Source organism: Callithrix jacchus, chromosome 7 (assembly GCF_049354715.1).
Source record: "Callithrix jacchus isolate 240 chromosome 7, calJac240_pri, whole genome shotgun sequence".
In the NCBI taxonomy this organism is placed as follows: Eukaryota; Metazoa; Chordata; class Mammalia; order Primates; family Cebidae; genus Callithrix; species Callithrix jacchus.
Genome location: NC_133508.1, coordinates 124,569,894 through 124,593,200, shown reverse-complemented (window position 1 = coordinate 124,593,200; position 23,307 = coordinate 124,569,894). Strand labels below are relative to the sequence as shown.

The 23,307-nt window shown below is 39.6% G+C and overlaps 1 long non-coding RNA gene across 1 annotated transcript; it reads right to left on the bottom strand.

Annotated features, from left to right (window-relative positions):
• Nucleotides 1-6,735: 6,735 nt before the first annotated feature.
• LOC118143010 (uncharacterized) lies at nucleotides 6,736-15,025 on the bottom strand. The gene is made up of 2 exons (XR_013520551.1): nucleotides 12,209-15,025; nucleotides 6,736-9,090 (listed from the first exon to the last, which is right to left on the bottom strand). It is a non-coding gene; the product is annotated as an uncharacterized LOC118143010 (long non-coding RNA).
• Between the last annotated feature and the right edge of the window lie 8,282 nt (nucleotides 15,026-23,307).

Sequence of the window (23,307 nt, the reverse complement as noted above, 5' to 3'; positions counted from 1 at the left end):
GATAAGATGGAGTCGAACATGGGTTCAAGTGACCTCAACATCAGAACACAACTCAAAGACCACAGGAAATTTCCCCAATTGCATAGCTTACTGGGCAAATTACTTAATCAACTTTGACTTAAAATAACATCCCTGGGTGGGGCAGAAATTAATAAGACTGTCTTTCAGGAAGATGTGGGAGCTAAGGAGTTATTACCTCATAAGGACCCATCTAAAAAACTGTGCTGTAGTTGCTGTATATGCCAAGCTTTGATGAGGACTTCAGGGCTAGAAAATAGCCTATGCACATTGAAATGGGTTGGAGCTCCTCAGATGAAAGACATCTCTATAAGACATGTGGATGTGTATTTGATAATCTTTGACATATGTTTAATATTTAGATTTCCAAGATTACTCATGTTAATATCCGCTGCACATCTTACTTTTTTGCCTTTTGTGCACACTGGGAGATGTGGATTTGGACACATTTCAAGCCAGATTTGTTCCTGTTGCTTTATTGCTGCTAACCACAGGGTCACTAAAATGAGAAAATCATCTGCTTCTTCCTCTACTGAACTTTGAATTCAAAACTTACATATTTTTTTTTTAAAGAGAGGAAAGAAACATGCAAATGAATAATGAATGCAGTAAAAATAAATGTGTGGTTCTGGGCCCCATTTAATTTTTCTTAAATGACAGTGTTGTTAATGCTATGAAATATTTTCTCTGATAAATGTGAGTTAGCTAATTTGCATGAATGGCTAGTCTGTCATTTTTTTAGTCTGTTGAGTTATGGGTTTTAAAAAATAGGTTCTTTTCTGTATGGCTTTTAATATATTGTTATATGTGATCACTGAGCTTTCCTAATGGCACATTGAAAACATGGGTTTCAGCTCTTTAAAAAAAATAGAAATTAATTTTGAAGAAGTAATTTATGCAATGATGAAGTTCTTCAGATAAACGTATTTATAAGGAAAACCCATTTACACGTTATTCAGGATTTCTTTTTAACATACAAAAAAGAATCTATTTTCTGCCAAAGTCTTAATCACAGAAAATTTGGGAAGTTCAAAATGAAGCCTGCTAGGGTCCCCCTCTACGCTTAAGCTTCAGTGATTTCCTAAAGACTGAAGGAAAGGGTGCTTACAAAACCTCCTTTGTGCACCTGTGCCACAATAAGTTGAGAAGCTGAAGAAAGGTCATTTGATTCTGAAGCTTGAATTTTGCTACATTCATGCCAGTTAAATAATAATGTTAACAGTTCTAGGGAGTGGTATCCGTCAACGGCCTCACTTTGAATGGCGCAGGTAAAAAGAGAATGAACGTAGCAAAGGACGGGAAGAATTTCACCCAGCACATCACTCCCGTCTTCTTTCTAAGTTTTAAATTAAACTCAGTGTCCCCTGAAACCGTAAGGTAGATGCCTATGCCTCAAAACTGCCCAACGACACGTCAACGGCAGTGTTTCCCCCCACTACACCTATGACAAAAGGAACACGGATGAAACTGTAATCCGTTGAGGCAATTACTTCAGAGTTACAAGCTTTAGAAAATAGCATTATATGACTCCGGAAGTGCCATCTCAGCAATCATCACTGTGTAAAGCACTAATGAATAAGTGCTCTCTGGCTGCCTTAGCTCATAAATGACAGACTACTAAAATGAAGGAACACTACGTCTGATTGAAATCCACCAGGCATGGACAAGTGGAGGTGAGTTGATGCAGTCAACTGGCCTAGGGTTTTGCTTCAGCACCAAGAGGAGAGGCCTTAGACTCTAGGGTGTATAAGCCTGAGTTCAAATCCCCCTTGGCTACCTGCCTGCTCCCTTATCTCCTCTGCACAGCTCCTTCCAAGTATAGACAGTATAGAGTAAGTTCCATATGTTAGCTATTGTTATTAATGCATTTATAAAATGAGGAGAATAAGACCCACGTTATAGCACTATTTTGAGGATTAGTGATAAGACATTTATAACTCCAGACACAATACATGGCATTTAAGTAGCTGCTACTTCTACTGCTGTGCCATTATCATTAGAATAATTTTCATTAGAAAGCAAACTATTAATGAAAGAAGAGTTGTGTCTATTCAATTTCATGATGTGTTCCCAGCACTTAGACCAGTGCCTGGATACAGAAGAGTCTACTCAATCCTTCTCTCTTGATAGCACTGACAATAATTCAGACCATATCCACTATTTGTTTGTTTTTTTAAGTGTAAGCCTCTAATTTCACAGTCGAAACTAAAGCATCCTGTGAAAGTTGTGAATACTTGGCTGTATGGCCCGTTCAAAGCAGCTGTCAAAGGAGGACATGCTCTGGAATCACTGGATCCGAGACCCAGTGGCTTTTGTGGCTCTGTGACTTAATGTGACATGTGAACTCTTCTGAGCTTCAATCTATTTATCTCTGAAATGAGGAATAAAGACATTGATGTTATATGGCTTATCTACTCCAATTCTATTGTTTTGGGGACCAAGCAGGATGTATGTAAATATATATATAAACATGAAAAGCATTGGACAATGTTTCTTGTTCTACAAATGTTACTTATAATAAATAGTACTTACTACCATCCACCAATGCACTTTAACATCTTGGTCTATGAACAAAAGTAATTGTATTGGCCTAGACCAGGGTCAGCAAACTGCAGCCTGCAGGCCAAATGTGGCCTGTAAGCTAAACATGAGTTTTACATTTTTAGATGGTTGAAAACAATCAAAACAAAAACAGTATTTCATGACACACCTGCAAAGCCTACAGTGTTTAATATCTGGGCCTTTACAGAAAGTATTTGCCACCTTCTAGCTCAAAGAGTTTATGTTAATCGTATTTTTAGTTCTCTTTAGGATTAAGCCTTAAAGCAGGTAGAAAGTATGCACAGTTAATGCTGGGCCTGGCAGCAGCCCGGGTTAGCAGGAAGAACACTGCCTTAGAAGCTGGCCCCAGGTGTGCCTCATTGGCCTTACATACTTCCTCCAGTCCCCGGCCAAAAGCTGCCCAGCCCTGCTTGCATGTTTGCGTCTCTGAAACCTACATCAGCCTGTAATTTCTATGCAGCCAACATCAGTGTCCCTATTGTTCGCCTCTTTATTCTTGGCATCTATCTCGCTGCAGGGATTCCTAAGTATTTGGTGAATGAATGAGTGCCTGAATGAATGCAGTTATCCATTCATCTACTCTTCAAGGGCGAGCTTAAGCCTTTGCCCTTCCATGAAGCCTTCAGAACCCACTCCAACCCAGAGGACTCTTTTGTGTCCTGGAATCTCATGCCCTCCTTGGACCAAGCCAGGCAATGCATAATGTAAGCTTTCAGGTACTCTTGAAATACTGCTCCACGTTCAGTTAACAACGGCTCAGGTGACTCATTTGTTATGTATTCATATTTCGGTTCTTCCAGTTAGATGACGAACTGCCTGAGTGTCAGCTCAAGCATGGGTCCCAGACTCCACACCTGGCTTCCTCTTTAAAACCTGGCACAAAAATTATCTGTTCTTTTAGCAAAACATATTAAGCCACTGTAACTCTTTCACCGTGACCCAACATGGTCTGGGGCTTGTCTGCCCTGGACGTCAGCCCCTCTGAGTCCTGACCTGCTACCTTGAGCCCAGGGTCCCTGCTTTACCTATGTTTTGGGTACTGACTTTCAGCTTTCTTCATTTCTGGGCCCCAGTCTTGGTGATTTGAGTCCAGGCTTTGCTTCTGCCTTGTCCCTCCACAGAAGATGGAGCCCCATCTCTCATCCCAGCCTGGTGCTGGGGCTACATAAACTGCACCCACCTGCTCTTGCTACTGACAGTCTCCTGCCTGCCTGAGCATTTGCTCTCAGCCCCTCACTTTAGGTTCATAGATCATTATAAACAGGTTCGCCTACGTGAAAGCCTGGCAGTGCATTCAAAAGTGATATGAGATGCTGCACCCACCACCTCATTTTGTGTCATAGTCACAATTATGTGCCAGGACTGTAGTTCCCAGAATGTCATGCCTTAATCATTCTCTTCTGGGTTACTCTGGCCTCTGGGAAGCCACCACAGGTCTGAAACTTGAAAGAGACTCAGTGACTCACATGTCTTTCTGTCTTCAGTATACCGGTATGGTGCTTAAACCACTGTAGGCTTATCAGAGGAGTTGCGTAAAGATCCACTGGTCAACCAAGCATTAAAAATAAGATAAAAGATGGTCACAACACGTAGTGGGTCATATCTAAGTTTCCTGTGTTTCGAACTCTGTGATTCTCACCCATCAGACCCAACATTTCCTTTTTGCAACATGTATAATCCCCTCTTTACTATCCTGAACACGTGCACTATAAGAGCATATTACCCACACGCATATTTTTAAAAGATCAATATAATGACCAAAATGTAATATATAAGAGAAACAAAAAGAAATGAATTCATTAAAAAATGTGTAATTAAATATGTACCTATGAAAGGCATGATGAAGTGGTCAAATGCTTGTATCTATTTGTGAAATCACAGCCACAAATGCCACTCAAATATCAGAGCAGCATTGCTGCCAGTGATGTGATTTTCTCAGTGTCTAATTCTTGGCAAAGTTCAAACAAAACAGAATATTCCCCTAATTTACAAGGTAGTTGTAAATTCACGGAAATTTTAGTGTGTATTAAAACTGGGCAGCAAAATATGTCAATCGGAGTTAGGTTATAGGCGTAGATCAATCAGAAACAGCTTCACTTACAGGAAGGCCTGGCAGTGCATTCAAAAGCTATGTGGGATGATGCACAATTTTTCTCTGAGTAGGACTGTCCTGGGAATAGCAGAAGTCCAACATCTCTGGCTCCCACGTGGTTTTGTGGCACATGAAAAGTGCTGTCAGAAAATCCCAAAACACTCTGTAGCAGGCAAGAGTGCCTCCATTGAGAGCTACTGGTCTAATCTACCTACTAAAAACTGTCTTGTCCTGCATTCAGAACCTGTTGAAGGTGGAGCATCTCTTCTGACCTTCACACCCTGAGTAAAGGGTTTGAGTGAGTGCCCTTCGTGAAGGTGCTGGCACAACCCAGATCACAACCCAAGGTCGAGGTTGGATGACCCAAAGATCTCAGCACTACCCAATCTTGGGGTTGTTCTGTACTGAGGTTACAGGAAGAGGAGTTTTAGTAGCACGGTGGAAATACTGAAGGTTCCCTCTAGCCAATTAATTAGATTAAAAAGCAAAATCATCAGCATTTCCTTACTCCATTTAAGGGTTGACAGTAAATCTGTCCCTCTGCATACAGTTAGACTCATCTCTAACACTTCATTTCCTGTCTCTCAGACCCCCTCTTTCCATTGCATCCCTCCTAACACACATGCACAAACACGAGACAGCCCCACTCCAGACTCTCTTTCCCTGATCTTTAGACTGCTCTTTCTCCCTCTCCACTTGCCTTCCCGCCTCGGTCTCTCAGCCCCAGGACTGTTTGCTGCATGTCTATATGATCGCAGTAGGCCAGACTGTTTTTCCATATCACTTGTTCTGGTACTCTCTGGGAAGGAACTCTGAGGGGTCTCCAAGATGCATGGCATGTGGGTTTAGTTGCAACCTGCTAAGGTCTGCTGCACCCACCTCATGTTTCTGTAAGGTGAGATCTCTGTACACGTAGCATCTACTCCATTTTTAGAATATTTTCTCTTGCTTTCCACCTAGGATAACTTTTTTCCATCTTTTTGCCTATTCAAGCCTTAACAGCCCTTCAGAACCAGTTTAAATATGGCCTCCTCCAGGAAGCCTTCCTAAATTCTTTCCCTTTGAGTTTTTGTGCCATTTTCATGGTGAGTCTCTTTTGCTTTAACCTTGAAGACCAAGGTCTCTTTTGGATTATTTTGTGTCCCCAAGGGCACCTAGGAACTTGTCACAGTAGTAGAAGTGAGTAACACATTCTTGTGGATTTTGTGAACCCAAAACAAGGGAGGGATAGACTGATCCCATATTTGAAATATTTGGGGTGGAGATTCCCTTACCTTCCTTCAAAATCACTTTCTTTCTTCTCAGCTAACATAGAATTCCCTCAGGAAACCCACTGGCCCAGAGGAACATGCACCCCTCTCTTAGCCACAATATTAGTGCATTGAAAGTAGAGGTATAACTTCAGGGTGGCTCTGAAAACATTAACTAAGACAATAATAAATTAACACAATAGTCAACTAATAGCACCGTGATGCTTTCATGTATGAATTGGAATGTGAACACTGAGATTTTCATTTCATGGTTGAAAAATACATGAGTTGACCCAAATACTAATTTCTGCATTTCCATCATTTACATATCATGGGTCAGTAATCATTTCTTGCCTAAATGGCTTTCCAAATGAAAAGCTGTAATATTGTAATGGTTTATCATATTTACAAACATCGCATTGTGCTACCCACTTGGTACTCTGGATTTGCAAACAAGCAGACCCCATTCTCTGGAAAGGCAGGAGGGGTGTCAGAGAGGAGTGAGCAAGTTCCCCAAGGAGAGAGCCATTTGCTTCTTCCTCCCGAAGGTTCAGGAGTTTAGGAAGCTTTATTCCACAGAGATATCTTCCAGCCACCTCATCACTCCTGCATGCCATTTGGTCATCAGGGGCCAGGGATGGACGCTGCCTGTGTTACGGTGATCATTCTCTGCTCTGGGGCCAAAAACTCTGATTTCTTTGAAAATATCTCCCTTGCAAGACTGGACCTGCTAAGAGAGTGAATGTGAATGTGAAATGATATTTCGGGAGGATAATGCAACCTGAATTTTTAAAATTATAGTTCAGAACAACATCAAGTGAAATGTCTAAGGTGATTTTATTCCTCGATTTAATGCAAGGATAATACAAATCAGAACATGACTTAACCAGTCTTTCACTGAAGGCCCATGCTTGGCGCTGGACTTCTTCCCAGTGTCCACAGTCACCTGTTACTTTAGGGGTCTCACTCTTGTTGTTGGGTACTACATTTCTTAGAAATCTGTGTTTTTAAAAAATAATAGAGTTAGAACCATAGAGTAATGGGGATCTGATATAACAATTACACCCTGCCCCAGCAGGCTAAGTTTACACATCTGCCTTGCTCTTTAATTATAACTTGGGGTTGAATGTCAGTTGCAAGCATTTGTAGGGACGGTCACCCTTCTGTATTCATACATGAACACACTCATCCTGAGGTGTTTTCTGACCAACACCCCCTTGATCAGGCTTCTGTTGCTCCTACTTTGGCACAAATACATAAAAGGAAGCCAAAGAGGAAGTGTTGAGGTCATTTATTAGGCTCTCCTGTGAATCTGGTTTCAGGACTAGAAAGCAGTACAGTAGTGTGTGATTTATGAAATCCCTCCCACTGCTACATTTCCTTATTTTAAGGGTGACGTACAAGGAATGAGTTAACTAAGAGTTGACTCGTCACATTTTACACCATTGCCTGTGCATACAGGCCGGAGAGGTGGTGGGGAGGGATTTAGCTGTTAATGGAAATTTCTCCTTCAGACCCTCTGAAAAAAAATGTTACCTATTTGAGGATGGTCCTCTATTTTTTTCTCCCTGGCCCCTATGTTTTAAAAAAGCCAACGTCCTCTGTGTGTGCGTGTTTGTGCATGTTTTGAAGGTAGCAGGCAAAAGGGAGCAGAGTGGAAAGTGATTGTTATCACCCCAAAGTCTTTCTCTAGCAGGCTGCAGCTCTGTTTATGAAATGCCACAGCAAAAGTGAGCTCACGGCTGTGTGCTTCTATCTCACAAGGTTTCTCGGTGCCAGATGGGCACTTTGTGACTGTCTGAGCGTGGATTATTTCATTTCTTACATCTGGGACTCCAACACGGCTGCTCAGAAGGCCACAGGAGAGAGGCGCCGCTTTTCAGCTGGGGGGACCCTACCTTCACGAGGGAGCCTAGTGAAGCAGTGGTGACAAGGCCACGAGTTTCCACACGAGCAAAATCTGAAAGTTCACACACATCCAAGCCATGGAAAACCTTTAGTACCCAGGACAAGATAGAAATTAACAATGATCCATAAGGTATATCAACTGTAGTTTTTTCTTTTTTAAAGGACAAAGAAAAAAACAAATGCAAGCAAACCATAAGCACTGGCCTTGGAAGTTGCTTTCAGAATAATGCTCTCTATTTCCACTTTGAAATTCCATTGTGACTTCTTAGTCAAACACCTATAGATAATTACTAGTGGTTCAAATAAGTCAACCAAAATGGTCTCAGGCATGTTGGCATACACCACAGCCTCTTGGCCTCTGAATCACTTTATTTCAGTTAATGGGATAAGGTGTGCTGGTGTGAAATAGTAGCACGGACATTCCTCTTCGCAAGTACTATACCAGAACTGATTGTACTGAGAGGAGGTACTATGGTGCCATTCAGATGAAACCAATGCACAGAGCAGCCATCCAAAAAGGAGGTTCTTTTGGCTTTTAGGTTTATGGTTGAAAAACCTTACCATCACTGCCATTTCTCCCCACTTACAAAGAGTTATCCAAATCACTCCATTTGTCCTGCAGGGGAAAGAAATTTTACAAGAATATGTGGCTTAATGTTAGAAAAAAAAATCTGACAGTTGACTTAACTGTTTTGCATAAGATATTTACAAACCACAGCAGATTAGGGGGGGTTTATGCATTTTCATATCCTGCTTGGTTTAAAGCAGCAATTTTCTGCAAGGACAACAGAGAAAAAAAAAACATGCTTTACACTGCTTATATTAATTACATTTTTTCATTACCCGTCATGTTTTCTGCAGGCTTGTGTATTATTACTGCAAAATGTAATGAAATAGAAAAGGAAGAAAGAATGGACTTCTGGGAAATTTTCCAATTCTTGAAATGCAATGTTAATTGAGAGCTATTTTTAGGGCTGCACAGATAGTGCAGGACCCAGTGCCATCAGTACAAACGGGTCCAGTCCAGGTGCAGCCTCCCCAGTGACAGCCCAGGTCTTTGCCACTGCAGAGCTGGAAAACCTCAGTCTTGCTTGATGCCAAGTCTACTGCATGGCACAGAAGGATTTCTGCAGATGAGCTCCCCACAGAGGTCAGAGAAGAAAAGTCAGAGGAGATGAACATAGAGCCCTTCTGAAGCTCAGGCCACCATGATGATTGATAGCAATTCCCAGCCTGTCTTTAACTGCCACCTCTTGGCCCCTAGAATGAAGAAAAATGATTCGGTATGTAGAAAACCTTATGTATTCATATGTATTCATTTCATGATGAAATGGTTTCCAAGGCCCTTAAAATGAAGAATTCAAAAAAGTGTCCATGAGGTGGTGACAAATAAGATCTTTTCTAAGGAACCATCTTCCCTAGCTAGAAAATGACAAGTTCGTATAGTCTTAAGTATGTTCTACCAAGGATTTGAGAGAAATTTTTAAAGAACCAGGAACCTTATTGATTGGAGAAATGTACTTCCTTTTATTACCAAACCAAACAGACCGCAGAACCAATTTCCCACCGATTCATCTGGATAGGTAACCTTCTAATCCAGTGACTCACTTCTCTATTATTTCGGTGCCCAAGAATTCTATTTCCTGATGTAATGTTAGAACAAGTCCCGCAATGATGGAACAGACACACAGTGAACATATTTACAGGGGCAAGTGTTCTTTCAAGGAAAGTCTCAGGATGGCTTGAAGGAACTCAGAAACTCTGGGCTCATTTGAAAACTCCCCATCTCAACACACCCTAAAAGCACTTTATGCTCTCTGAATGTCCTAGCCACTCATAAACATTAGGCTCTTGCAAATGCATTCTTTTTAAAAAGATTTAAACAACCGCTAACCTTCCACTCCTCCATATTACTACAACTCTTATTGTTGCTTCCACTTTTACAAAGTAAACATAAATGCCCATAAAAGTCATCAAGCTAAAACTTGCTTTAGGCTAGGAGACTCAGAAATCCATTTCACCCACTTGTGAATAAACAGAAAGGACAAAGAGGAAGCGCTTTCCACTCAGTGGTCAAACTATGAGACAGGTACCTCGCTTGGACCTTCCAGGGTAGTGCCATGGGCTTGCTCAGAAGTCAGCATATTGTGACTACTCTACTGCAGTGTTGTCATCAGATGTAGGTTGGCTGTCTTCCCTGAGACTATTGCTTTAGTCTTGACTGACACATTCTTTGGGGCAAAGTGTGTAATAGAGAAATTCCAACATTCTAAGAGTTTCTTCCAGAAGCAAAGTCAATTACAAGAGCAATTGGTAAAATCACTGGTATGTGGAGCGAGAAGGCAAAATGAAAATGATGCATGAGAACCAAAAGTTTTATAGCTGAGTAAAGAGGAATATAATAGTATCTATTTCCCCCACTGCCTGGATTTAAATTGAGTAGATTAACCCAGATTGTTTCTATCTAGCCTGGCCGACAGTCAGTAGCCTTTAAGGCTAGACTAACCAGCTGGTAAATATTTCTGGCTTACATCTCCTGCTCAGCACTGTGATAACTACAAGCCATCTTCTGGTAGCCCTTGGTTTGCTCCAAGTTATGCCCCTTCCTGTTCACCTGCTGCTCCAGATTTTGCCTCTTTGAACTTCTGTGGTTGTGTTAATTGATAGAGAAGCTAATTTACATATCCTTAATATGTAGAACACAGCCCTGAAAAATGCAGTCCATTCTGATCTCTAGCTGAGAAGGTCTTTCTGACAAGCACCCAACCCCACCTTTATTCTGATCTGCACCTGCCTGCAGGCAACCAGTTTTCTTTGATTACAATCTACTATCATCATCAGGACAGACTGAAACGCTTGAACAGCCAACATACTAAAATGGGCTATTTAGTAAAAATAAAACATATATACAGATGATCCTAGACTTAGGATGGGGCTACATCCCAATAAAATCATTATAAGTCTAAAATGCATTTAATATCTCAATAAAACCACTGTAAAGGCAAACAATTGTGAATTGAACAACCGTAAGTTGGGGACTGTCTATATACTATATATACACAAGTTGAGTATCCCTTATCTGAAATGTGTGGCACTAGAGGTATTTCAGATTTCAAATTTTTTCAAATTTTGGAATATCTGCATACACATAATGATATATTTCGGGGATGGGACCCAAATCTAAACACAAAATTCATTTATGTTTCATACACATCTTCTACACATAGCCTGAAGATAACTTTATTTTTCTCTTGGGAATGTTGAATAAACTACTTGTTGTGTACCTGCGTTTTGACCAATCCACCACCTAAACTTGGGTGTAGGATTTTCCACATGTGGTGTCATGTCAGTGCTGAAAAATTTCAGATTTGGGCTGGGTGCAGTGTCTAATGCCATCATCGCAGCACTTTGTGAGGCAGAGGCAGGAAGAGGGCCTGAGCCCAGGAATTTGAGACCAGCTTGGGCAACATACTGAAACCCCCATCTCTATAAAAACTAAACTAAAATAAAAATTAGCCAGACACTTTTGGCGTGCGCCTGTAGTCTAAGCTACTCAGGAGGCTGAGGTGTGGAGATGGCTTGAGCCCAGGAGATCCAGGCTGCAGTGAGCCATGACTGTGCCACTGCACTCTGCTTGGGCAACAAACCCTATCTCAAAAAACAAAAAAAATTTTAGATTTTGGAGTATTTCAGATTTTGAATAAGGGCATATAGGCTGGGCATGGTGGTACACCTATAATCCCAGCTACTAGGGAGGTTGAGATGGGAGGCTCCCTTGAGTCCAGGAGTTCAGACTGGGCAATATAGCAAGACACAGTCTTTAAAAAGATAGAATAAAGACTTTTAATAAAATGTCACAATCCCACCTGTTTTCTCCCCATGCCCAGCCCCCTCCCATAATTAATCATTTTTAAGAATTTTTATCTGTTTTGTGATTTTCTGGCACTTGCCTTTTTAACTCCAACCCAGGGTTATATCACTATTTCTCTTTCTACCAACTTTAAACAATAACTATTCACTACTGCTCCCTGCTCTGAATAATATTTAATTACCTTACAGTTCTCCTTCCACTTTATTTTCCTCTTCCCAGTCACTACGACTTACAGCTTAGGCTGTCTTATCGGTTACCTTTATAATATCAGATAATATATCCAATGCTTTTTTCTTGTTTCAGCGTATTTGTATATGTTAGACAAGAATATTGTTGTCTCTATCTTTCACTCTTCGTCCATGCCCCCATTTCACATCCCAGTATCTGTCAAGCCTGCTTATACATTTACATTGTCAAAATGGATAGCATTTATGGTCTTTTCTGTAATACTAATTAAGCCTTCTGTGGATTTGTCTAAAGATTAATGGTAAAAAATAATATACAAACCTAAAACCAGAGGTTCTATGATTACATAAATGTTTTCACTCATAGACCAGTCTCCTGCCTGAGACATCCACCCAGGTGCCTCCTAAGTTCTGCTCCCATCTAGACAGCATGCTCTTCGGCTGCTGCTAGCCGGTCATCCAGAAACTTCTCTCTCTGCTAAGTTAGACCTACTATTCCTGGTATCCTTGCCTTCCTCTTTCATGGTGTTTCTATTTTGCTGGAGTTCATCTTCAATTATTTTTTTCAGAATTATAAACTATAATTTATGCCATGTTTTATGTGCTTTTTCCTCTCTACTTGGCCAGGGGGTTGGCTGGGAATAGAGTTCTATGGTAAAATTATTTTTCCTCAGAACTTTGAAGCATTGTTCCATTGTCTTCTAGCATCCAATGTTGCTAATGAGAAGTCAAAAGCTATTCTGATTCTGATTCCCTAGGAGGTAACCATTTTTTTTCCTCCATAGGATCTTTTAGAAGTTTCCGTTTTTCCTTAGTGCTTCCAGTTTCATAGGTATGTGCCTAAATATGGATTAAAGCTGGCTTTAAGGATTTTTAACAGAAAGATCCACTTCTTTCTGTCTTCCCTGTTAGGAATTGGAAAATAAAAGCCATGTTTTAGTTTCTGAAACTCACATTGATATTAGGGAAGTAATAAATCATAAATGCATGTTAACATAATATTCTCTTATCTGACAAATTAAATTTAGAGTGTGGAGTTCAAGTATTTATAACCAAGTTAATAAACACATCCTCTTGGGGCAATGCCAAAGTCACTAATTTATAGTTTTCTAAAAAGCCCTCAAAGGCTATAAAAGTAGAGGTTATCCTTTCCTTATTTATGAGGTAGAAAAAAGAGGCTATATCAGGAGCAAAGGGAATGACTTTATTTTTTATGTTTTCTTTGATTTACCAGAAACTCAAAAATATCTGACCATGTTTTAATAGATGGATGAATATAACCAAGAAGGTTGAAAGTTGAAAGGGCTTAAGGAAGTGTTTCCATGGATAGGTTTTGCACAAGTGCTTGGTCATATAGCAAATGACCCTGGGTTTTAGAACATCAGACCTAGAGACCAATTTTGGCTCTGCAGTTTCTAGTGATATGAAATAAACAAATTACTTAAACTCAGTAAAGGTTAGTTTCCTTCCTTACCTACCCCTAACTATTGGCTCAACATCGAGGCTTGGAGAGTTAGAAATGTTCTGTATCCAGTGTACCATGACAAGATATGAAGGATGCATTTCTAAATGTAACAGGATGTTAAATTGGAAGTTTTGACTGATGTACCAAGATACAATTGATGCTGCATTCCAAAGGAAGTGCTAGACCATATGCAGAATTTCCAAAAAGAGAAACATAGAAGAACCAGTTGCATAATCCTTGAAATCTGTCACTCAATGAAGATATAAAAGGGCCCAGAAAGAGAAAATTAAGGAAGTATTTTGTGAGAAAAATTTTAGAAAAGTGTTTTGGATTCTGGGACTCCCACCCTTCTAAAGAATGTCAGTGGAGTTTTTGAGACCTTAGTGCGTATCTCCTGCAGTTAGAAAGCAAGTCATCATTGCCTCAATTGTATCTGGAGAAGCTAAAATGGCCCTCGGAAGTAAGGTAATAAACCACACTCAGAAAGTAACTAGTCACCAAGGTTAGTGCAAGCTAAGAGCAGAAGAAGAAATAGAAGCCTCAGGATCATATTTAAGGGCTCTGACTAGGATGGTAGCTTGATAGACAAAGAAACACATGAGAATTGTCTTCTAATTAAAACACAACTATCTTGAGCTATCCCCCATTTATTCACACAATTCCCTTTTTAAGTACATATTTCTATACTGCCCAGAGTAACTTCGTGATTCTACATTCACAAGACATCTGCAACAGTTCTAAGTTATGAGCTAATTAAAAATAGTAGCTGTTATGGACTGAATTGTGTCTTTCCAAAATTCATATGTTAAAATCTAACCCCCAGTGTAACTATATTTGGAGATAGGGCTTTTATGATTTAATTAAGATTAAATGAGGTCATGCTAAGGCAGAGGAAGTCTAAATCTTATAGGGTTGGTGACCTTATAAGAAAAAGAGAGAAAGATCTCTCTACCATGAGAGGACACAGGAAGAAAGTGGCCATCTGCAAGCCAAGAAGAGAGCCCTCACTAGAACCTAACTATGTTGGCGCCCTGATTTCACAGTTTCAGCCTCCAGAACTGGGAGAAAATAAATTTTTGTTGTTCAGGCCACTCAATCTATGGTATTTCACTATAAGCCCAAGCTGACTAACAGAGTAGCTAATGATTATTGAGAACCTTCTACGAGCCAGATCTCATTCTAATTGCTTTACACCTAATAATTCACAACATCCTTAAGAAGTAGGTATCACGGCTCCCATCTCTATTTTGCAAATGATAAAACTGAGGCGGCCGGGCGCGGTGGCTTAAGCCTGTAATCCCAGCACTTTGGGAAGCCGAGGCGGGTGGATCACGAGGTCAAGAGATCGAGACTATCTTGGTCAACGTGGTGAAACCCCGTCTCTACTAAAAGTACAAAAAATTAGCTGGGCATGGTGGCGCATGCCTGTAATCCCAGCTACTCAGGAGGCTGAGGCAGGAGAATTGCCTGAACCCAGGAGGCGGAGGTTGCGGTGAGCCGTGATTGCGCCATTGCACTCCACCCTGGGTAACAAGAACGAAACTCTGTCTCAAAAAAACAAACAAACAAACAAACAAACAAAACTGAGGCACACAGAGAGTAACTTGCCCGCAGATTCATAGATGGGAAGTGGCAGAGTTGGGGTTCAACCCAGAAGGTCCAGCTCTAAAGCCTGAGCTCTTAACCATTATGACATCTGCTCTCTAAACGCTTGGTCAGAACAGTTCCAAAGAAATAAATCCTCTTTGTTTTCAGCAAATATGGCCATTTTTACTATTTTGCCTCGTTTTTCAAACCTTCAGAAGAGTTTGTGCTGACTTGGAAAGCCCTTGCAAAAGAAATAAAAAGCAAATTTTAAAACTCAGAATTACTTTTCAAAATTAAAGTTGAGTAGAAATGGAACAAAGGAGGGAATAAACAAGTAAATACGGTAGTTGGTGTCCAAGGCTGTGTCCAAGACACACCAAGATTTGTCAACAACACCAAACTTAAGTTTGATGAGTTCAATATTTTCAAGACTAGCAGAACTTCTTGTGACCTGTATAATTGAGCAGAACTTCTTGGTTAAGATGGGCCTGGGGCTGAACCTCTGCTCTCAAGGCTAAATTTCTTCATTCCATAGTTCTTCCAGGTCACTGTCAAAACCACTGGTAATTTTACACTGCAGTGATCTGTGCCTTTTCCTGGCCTGAGGATAAATAGAAAACTTAACATTTCTGAGAGCTGTTGACACCATGTACTCAGAAACACAATCAGAAAATGTGAAAGGAAACCCTTGAAGGACATGAATGAAGGATGTAGACATTTGCACATGGAAACTCCCCACATGATGCCAGCTTTGCTTCCCAGCTCTGTAGCCATAAAAATGAGTAGGTCAGAGAGGGTGCAGGGATGTATGTTGAGGCTTTCACAGAATGCAGTGCAAGACAGACACTCCTGGCAGACCTCTGAATGACCATTCTCTGGTAACCACAGAAGTCTCAGGTGTTCTAGAAAGAAGTTACTATGATACTGGGACTACTGGGGAAAATCCAGTTCCTCCCCAACCACTATCAAATGTAATTGTTTGCTCTACTGTTTGACAAACACACCTTGGGACATTTTTTTTAAGTAATTTTTCCTTTTAGGCATGTAACACAGCCAATCTAAACTCATACACACTTAAAGAAAAGCTAAAGAAGTAGAGATGCTTTTTCTGAACCCTACAATTGGGCCCTTGAGCTGATAAGAGGACAGACTATTTGAACTGAGGTCAATTAGAATGCCTTATGATCTCTGTCCATATAAGCAATAAGGAAAAGTCAGGAAAGGGAACTGCAGGTAGAAAGTGAGATATGAACCTTTGTTTTCAAATATGCACTACACAGACACACAGGAGCTTAAATCTTAATACCCCTCCAGCCCTGGATCCCATTCGAGTAGCCTGAGCAATACCCTCACAGTCTTTTCCTCTTTAAGCACAATGAAAGATGTTGTTTCCTGTTTTTCCTCTGACAAATACAAGAGTCTCATAATGTTTCCCATCTTATTTGCCAGGGATGGATGTAGACAGCTTCACTCTCCATTTAATTACTATTTGCTCAATATAAATGACATTCTTTCCTTTATTCAGTCACTTACTCACTCAATATATAAATACCAAGTACCGATCCAGGTCTAAGAGATTCACAGATAATTAAGCTATTGTTCCAGTCCGTGGCAAATGAAGGCTGGATAATGTGTCATACATAAAGGCAATAACAGAAGTATGCACATGATGTAGTGACTGCTGAGAGGACAGGGTGACTAAACAGAGGGGACAGGAATCAAGACCCAAAGTGTTCTGGTAAGTAAGGTCCCTAAAAGAAGAACAGAGAGGGTCTAAGGCTTTTTCCCTTGTTTGCTTAAGAATCTAAGACTGTGCATCCCTGTTTGAGCCCTCACCCTGCTGTCAATAGCATTTTTATAGGTCTTCCTCCAAACCCTGGGATTCCAGTGCAACGTGAGTGTCCCAGGAACAGGAAAAGAAGCTGTTTAAGGTTTTTGCAGAGCTGAATAAATCCGCAAGGAGACCATGCGCAACAGCCTTTGACAGGCCTTCGTATTCTGCTCAAATGCAGGGTAACACACTGCTCAAGTACAAAACGATACACCTGCCTAGGTGGAGATGATGTTAGGGAGTGCTGCTAAGCTTGGCAATGGGCACGCTGAATTCTGCTCCATCATGAGCAGAGCCATGGAGGGGATTTTTCTGCAGCAGTTGAAAAGAGATGATTAAGAGGCAGCGTAAGTCTTACGGATCCTTTCCTAGCATTCTGCCTTCTGAAGATAATGACAATGAAGGAAATGACGAATGATCTATGATATTCCTATAAAAACCCTTCTGTCCTCTCTCTCCTGCTTTTCTTCTCCTATTCTCTTTCCTGTCTCTAAACCCATTTCTCTAAACTCTGATGATTCAAACCCCTTTGCTTGTAGAGACAGCCTGAAAATGTTCTCCCCGGCGCTTCTGAGCCACCTGAAGCACGCCTCCCTTGCTAATGACGAGACAGATCTCAGCTGACACAAGCCATTTTAACATGGAATATTTGATGGTTCTGTGTTTTGTCCTGATGATTGTTAGCTCTCTTGGTTCACTGGTGTTGGAAATAAATCACATCTAACCTCTTTTGTACTAAAATTAACTGTCTCCTTGGACTGATTATCTTGCTCTTGTTCTCTGAGGATTTGCACCCACAGGATCTCCAGCGTGCCTGGCAGCCAAAGCGGTTTGCTGAAGTTACATGTCCAGAGGGTAAGGCTGGCTTTCTCAGGCTCCAATCAAGAGGGACTGGCTACTGCTAAAAACACAGAAAAGCTTTAGCAAAGTTCACAAACCAAGGTGGGAAATAGAATCACTTTCACATGTATGTGTAGCAAAGACTCTGGTGGAACAGAAAACTAGAGCGTCTTCATTTGAATATGTTAGTTCTGTTTACTAAATGGGTTTAATTTTTTTCAACACTGTATTGCAGTTCCTTTCTGGAACTTGTCAGTAACATTTTTTTCCTGGCAAAATTGCTTTCCTTGAAGTAGGAGGAGTTAGCACAATTCAAGAAAATAGGAAAAAAAATCAATCTTAACCATTTTAAAGCCTGGTAAACAGGTACAAGACTTTGCCACAATTTAAGACATAAGTGAATGTTCCTTTTCAAGGAGTAGGGAAGATGGTCCTCAAAAAGAGAGAGAAAAAATAGCATGATGAGCTCCACAGGGTAGGAAGTGGTACATCTAAGAAAATGGAACAGGCACGGTGTTAACTGACAAGCAGCTGGTCCGTCCCTAATTTCGAGTGCTGACTCTAACTAAATCACTGCCTCCTTCTAAAGTTGCCACCCACTCTTGCAGAAGCAAGGATGACTGCATGTTGACCTGAAATTGTTCCCTCTCCATTTTCCACATTGGGATGCTCTTCCAATCTCTTGGACTTCTCTCTAGCTCATTGTTTGTTTCTTCTTGAAATTTCCTGCTTCTATATGCAAACCCTGAAACTGAATTCAGTACAATTAAAATCTGAGAACCTTTAAAATTTTCTTTAAAAAACTTGTTTCCCTTGCTGATTTCCTGATTCCTGTTCACAGTCTACTACACATATATGCAGAAGACCTGGGAATAACAAACATCACACTACTCACCCTACACAGTATTCTGATTCGGCATTATGATTTGGCATGCCCCTTTTCTGCTGAAAAAGCCATGAATGTCTCCTCTTCAGCTCTTACAGGATTACAGGACAATGTCCCAAATGCTTCTTTATAATTCCACCATTTAGCCTTGATGTTAAATGGCCACTATCCATAACCTAGCCTCAAATTCCTATAGGAAGCCCAGCTCCAGCCATGCCTATCTTGCAAAGACATCTAGCTCATATCTATCTCTAAGTCTTTGTTTATGCTGTCCCCTTCACCTGGAATGTCTCCTCCCCCTTTTCGTGTATTTAAGCTTTCTCATAGGTTAAAAGTACATGGATGAAAAAAGATATATAATGCAAACAGTAAGCTACAGAAAGGCTGAAGTGGCTATAATAACAGATAAAGCAGACCTTGAGGCAAAGAGTATTACCAAAGATGAGCATACATATTTTATAATGATTAAAGAGTAAATTTATCAAGAAGACATAACACTGGTAAATATATGAAAAATAACAGAGCCTCAAAATACATGAAGCAAAAATTGGCAGAATTAAAGGGAGAAATTCTACAATCATACTGGGAAATTGAAACACTCCACTCTCAACAATTCATAGAAGAACCAGATTTTTTTTACATCAGTGAATTCATAGAGAATCTGAATAACTGAACCTAATTGGTATTTATAGACTCCTATGTCCAACAACTTCAAGTACAATAGTATGTTCACTAAGATAAAACACATGCTAGGCCATAAAACAAGTCCAAAAAATTGGAAAGAACCATGATAATGGATGAGAATTAAACAATTAACATGAAATTTGAATGCAGCCCCAGGAAGCAAAACAATAATGACACCAGCACTAATCTTCCCAAGCCACCCTTCCCTCCACTGCTGTGTCCATCTTGCCAAACACACACACACACACACACACACACACACACACACACACACAGACCCCAAAGTACATTACTGTAGAAGTTCAGAATACCAGGGATAAAAGATTAAGGTGCAGATGTTAAAAACTTCCAGGTGGGGAAAATTAGATTTCTTACAAAGAAGCCAACCCAGTTGGCATCAGACTCATTTATAAAATAGAGTGATGTCATCAAAACTTTAAGTGAAAATGATTTCCAATCTATAATTCTATTCCCAGCTTGTCAGTCCATGCAAAAACTAAAACATTATAATGTTTTAAAGAGTTATTAGAATGTATGCCTCGACAAAACAAGAAATACACCAAGAAAAATGAAGATATAAAATCCAGAAAATAGACTAGGAGAGAGGCAAAATTAATATATAATGATATCTGTTCAATTTCCCAGGAAGGAAAAAGTCTCTATTGGAGCAGGAGAGGAGCATTTCTTGGAGAAGTTCTCTAGAAAAGTCGGAGCTGCTCCATATGAGTCCATGGGCAAATTTTAAAAATTGGAATATAGTAGAAATATTAGAACATTTGAAAAATTAATCATATTTTTCAAGAGGCATAAAAAATGAAGTAGGCATTGGGCATGGTGGCATGCACCTATCGTCCTGGCTACTTTGGAGGCTGAGGCAGGAAGATCTCTTGAGTCCAGGATTTCAAGTCCATCCTGAGCAACAGAGTAAGACCCCATCTTAAGAAAAAGGTTAAAAATTTTTTTACAGACTAAAAATAAATGAGGCAATTGTCAGTTCCAGGAGAAATAAAAGGCCCTGCAAGGAAGAAAACACAGTGGTGATGAACTATTTGGCATAAGCCTGCATGTGCATAACAAAGAAACTGAAATTGTTTTATTTAAACAGATAAGTAAAAGGAGAAGACGAGAACATGGAGGAGTTCAATTTTTATCTGTTACATCAAAAATGCAATAAAATATTACTAAAATGTGTCAGTTAATAAATAATCACATTATTTATATCACATGAATTAGAGTACTTAGAACAATGACTATAACATAGTAAGTAATGTCAGCTATTATTCAAAATATGAAGTTAAACATCAGGGGAAAGAGACGAATTGTGAGTGGTTGTCACTAGGGTAGAGGATTCAGGGAGAGAAGGAAAACTATTCTGGTTCATTGTAAGCTTTTTAGTACTAGATGACTTTTGAAATATTGTTTTTGTGAAAGTAAAAGTTAAATGAATAATAAAACAGCTATATTATAGAATAAAATAGAAACATAAAAATATTAAGACATTATAAATAAGGAAGTAAAAAGTAATGTATAAGTACAGTGAATGTAAATTTTCAAGAGCAAAGTAAAAAGTCATATTAAGATCCTTCATACACTAGCAAAGTTAAAAAATGAAAGCATTCTTAAAACATTGTACTCATGCTCAAAAATAAGAACATACTCCATAACAAACAAACAAACAAAAACCACTCCAATCTCCCTAAGAGGATATATTCAAAAAGAAAAACAAATAGATGGAAAACCAGGTAAATGAAACCTAAGCTGAATACTCAATACCTAACATGGCTTCAAACCACCCATATGAAGCTAGAAGTCAGGATAGTGCTTTATAGCCATTAATGGCTGCCAAAATATTTATATCACAGCAAAAAAGAAGTCATCTACCCATAAACAGGAGCAAGCACTGAGTTCCCATACTAAACTAGCACTTGAGTCCATAGTACATTCAGGGGAAGGGCCTAGAACTCGATCATTTCTGTAGGGTGACAGACCCAACAAAGCCATGACTGTAGAGCTTGGGCAGGAGCAACCATGAAACCATGCCCATAAGGAGGAAATCACGACCCAATAAAATTAAAAGATGAGTTCACAAACAAAATTACAAAGTGTATTTTTTAAATTCCATATCAAGGAGAAAGTACCAATAAAGCAGAAAACTGAAGTTAAACCCAAGAAAATAGAGATACTTGGGCAATATAAAAAGAACATTAAAAATGAATAGTTTTTGGCCAGGCACGGTGGCTCATACCTGAAATCCTAGCACTTTGGGAGGCCAAGGTGGGCAGATCACAAGGTCAAGAGATCGAGACAATCCTGCCAATATGGTGAAACCCTGTCTCCACTAAAAATACAAAAATTAGCTGGGCATGGTGGCACACACCTGTAGTCCTAGCTACTCAGGAGGCTGAGGTGGGAGAATCACTTGAATGCAGGAGGCAGAGGTTGCAGTGAGCTGAGATCACGCCACTCCAGCCTGGTGACAGAGTGAGAATGTGTCTCAAAAAAAAGAAAAAAAAAAAAAAATATATATATATATATATATATATAGTTTTTTACATCTTCGAAGAAATAACATTTATAAAAGACCAGGAAATAAGAAAATGAAAACATCTTTAAAATGTAAAATACTTATAACAAAATTTAATAGATAGGTTTAAAAGACTAGACATCAATGAAGTGGTAGGAAGAAATGAAACAATCAGCCAAAAACTACCAAAAAAGATAAAAAGCTGAAGAAAAAAAGAAGGAAAAGTTCAGACAAAGAAAAGTTCCAACATATACTTGGCAATAGTTTCATAAGCATAGACTAGAGAGAATGTTGAAGGTAGGGGTGTGTGAGAGTAGCTGGGAATTTTCCAAAACTGAAGAGAGTCATGAGTTCTGAGATTGAGAGAGCTCATCAAGTGCCAAGAGGGGCAAAGCTTTAAAAATCTACACCTAGATACACTGTAGTGAAAGAGCACAATATCAAAACTAAAGAGTCAGAGAAAAAAGTCAATCTGTAAGAGAATGACCATCATATTGATGTCAGAGTTCTCACTAGCAACAAAAATGGCAATAAGAAGTCTACAGGGAGAAAGCAAATAACTTGAAAAACGTATTTCAGGATATTGTCCATGAAAACTTCCCCAACTTTGCTAGAGAGGCCAACAGTCAAATTCAGGTAATACAGAGAAACCCTGCAAGATTCTACCCAAGAAGATCATCTCCAAGATACATAATCATCTGATTTTCCAAAGTCAAAATGAAAGACAGATGTTAAAGTCAGCTAGAGAAAAAGGGCAGGTCACCTACAAAGGGAACCCCATCAGGCTAACAGCAGACCTCTCAACAGAAACCTTACAAGCCAAAAGAGATTGAGGGTCGATATTCAACATTCTTAAAGAGAAAACTCTTCAACCAAGAATTTCATATCAAGCCAAACTAAGCTCCCTAAGTGAAGGAAAAATAAGATATTTTTCAGATAAGCAAATGTTGAGGGAGTTTGTTACTACCAGACCTGCCTTATAAGAGATCATGAAAGGAGCACTAAATATAGAAAGACTGTTACCATCCAATACATAAATACACTTAAGTACACAAACCAGTGACACTATAAAACAACCACACAAGCAAACTGGCATAATAACCAGCTAACAACACGATGACAGGATCAAATCCACACATCTCAATACTAACCTTGAATATAAATGGGCTAAATGCTAGAATATAAATGGGCAAGCTAGATAAAAAAGCAAGACCCAATGGTATGCTGTCTTCAGGAGAACCATCTCACACATAATGACACCCACAAGCTCCAAATACAGGGATACAGAAAAATCTACCAAGCAAATGGAAATCAGAAAAAAAGCAGGAATTGCAATCCTAATTTCAGACAAAATAAACTTTAAACCAACCAAAATCAAAAAAGACAAAGAAGGGTATTACATAATGGTAGAAAGTTCAATTCAATAAGAATACCTAAGTATTCTAAATATATCCACCCAATACAGGAGCACCCAGATTTATAAAGCAAATTCTTATAGACCTACAAAGAAACTTAGAGTCCCACAAAATAATAATGGGAGACTGCAACACTCCACTAACAGCATTAGACAGATTATCAAGGCAAAAAATTAACAAAGATATTCA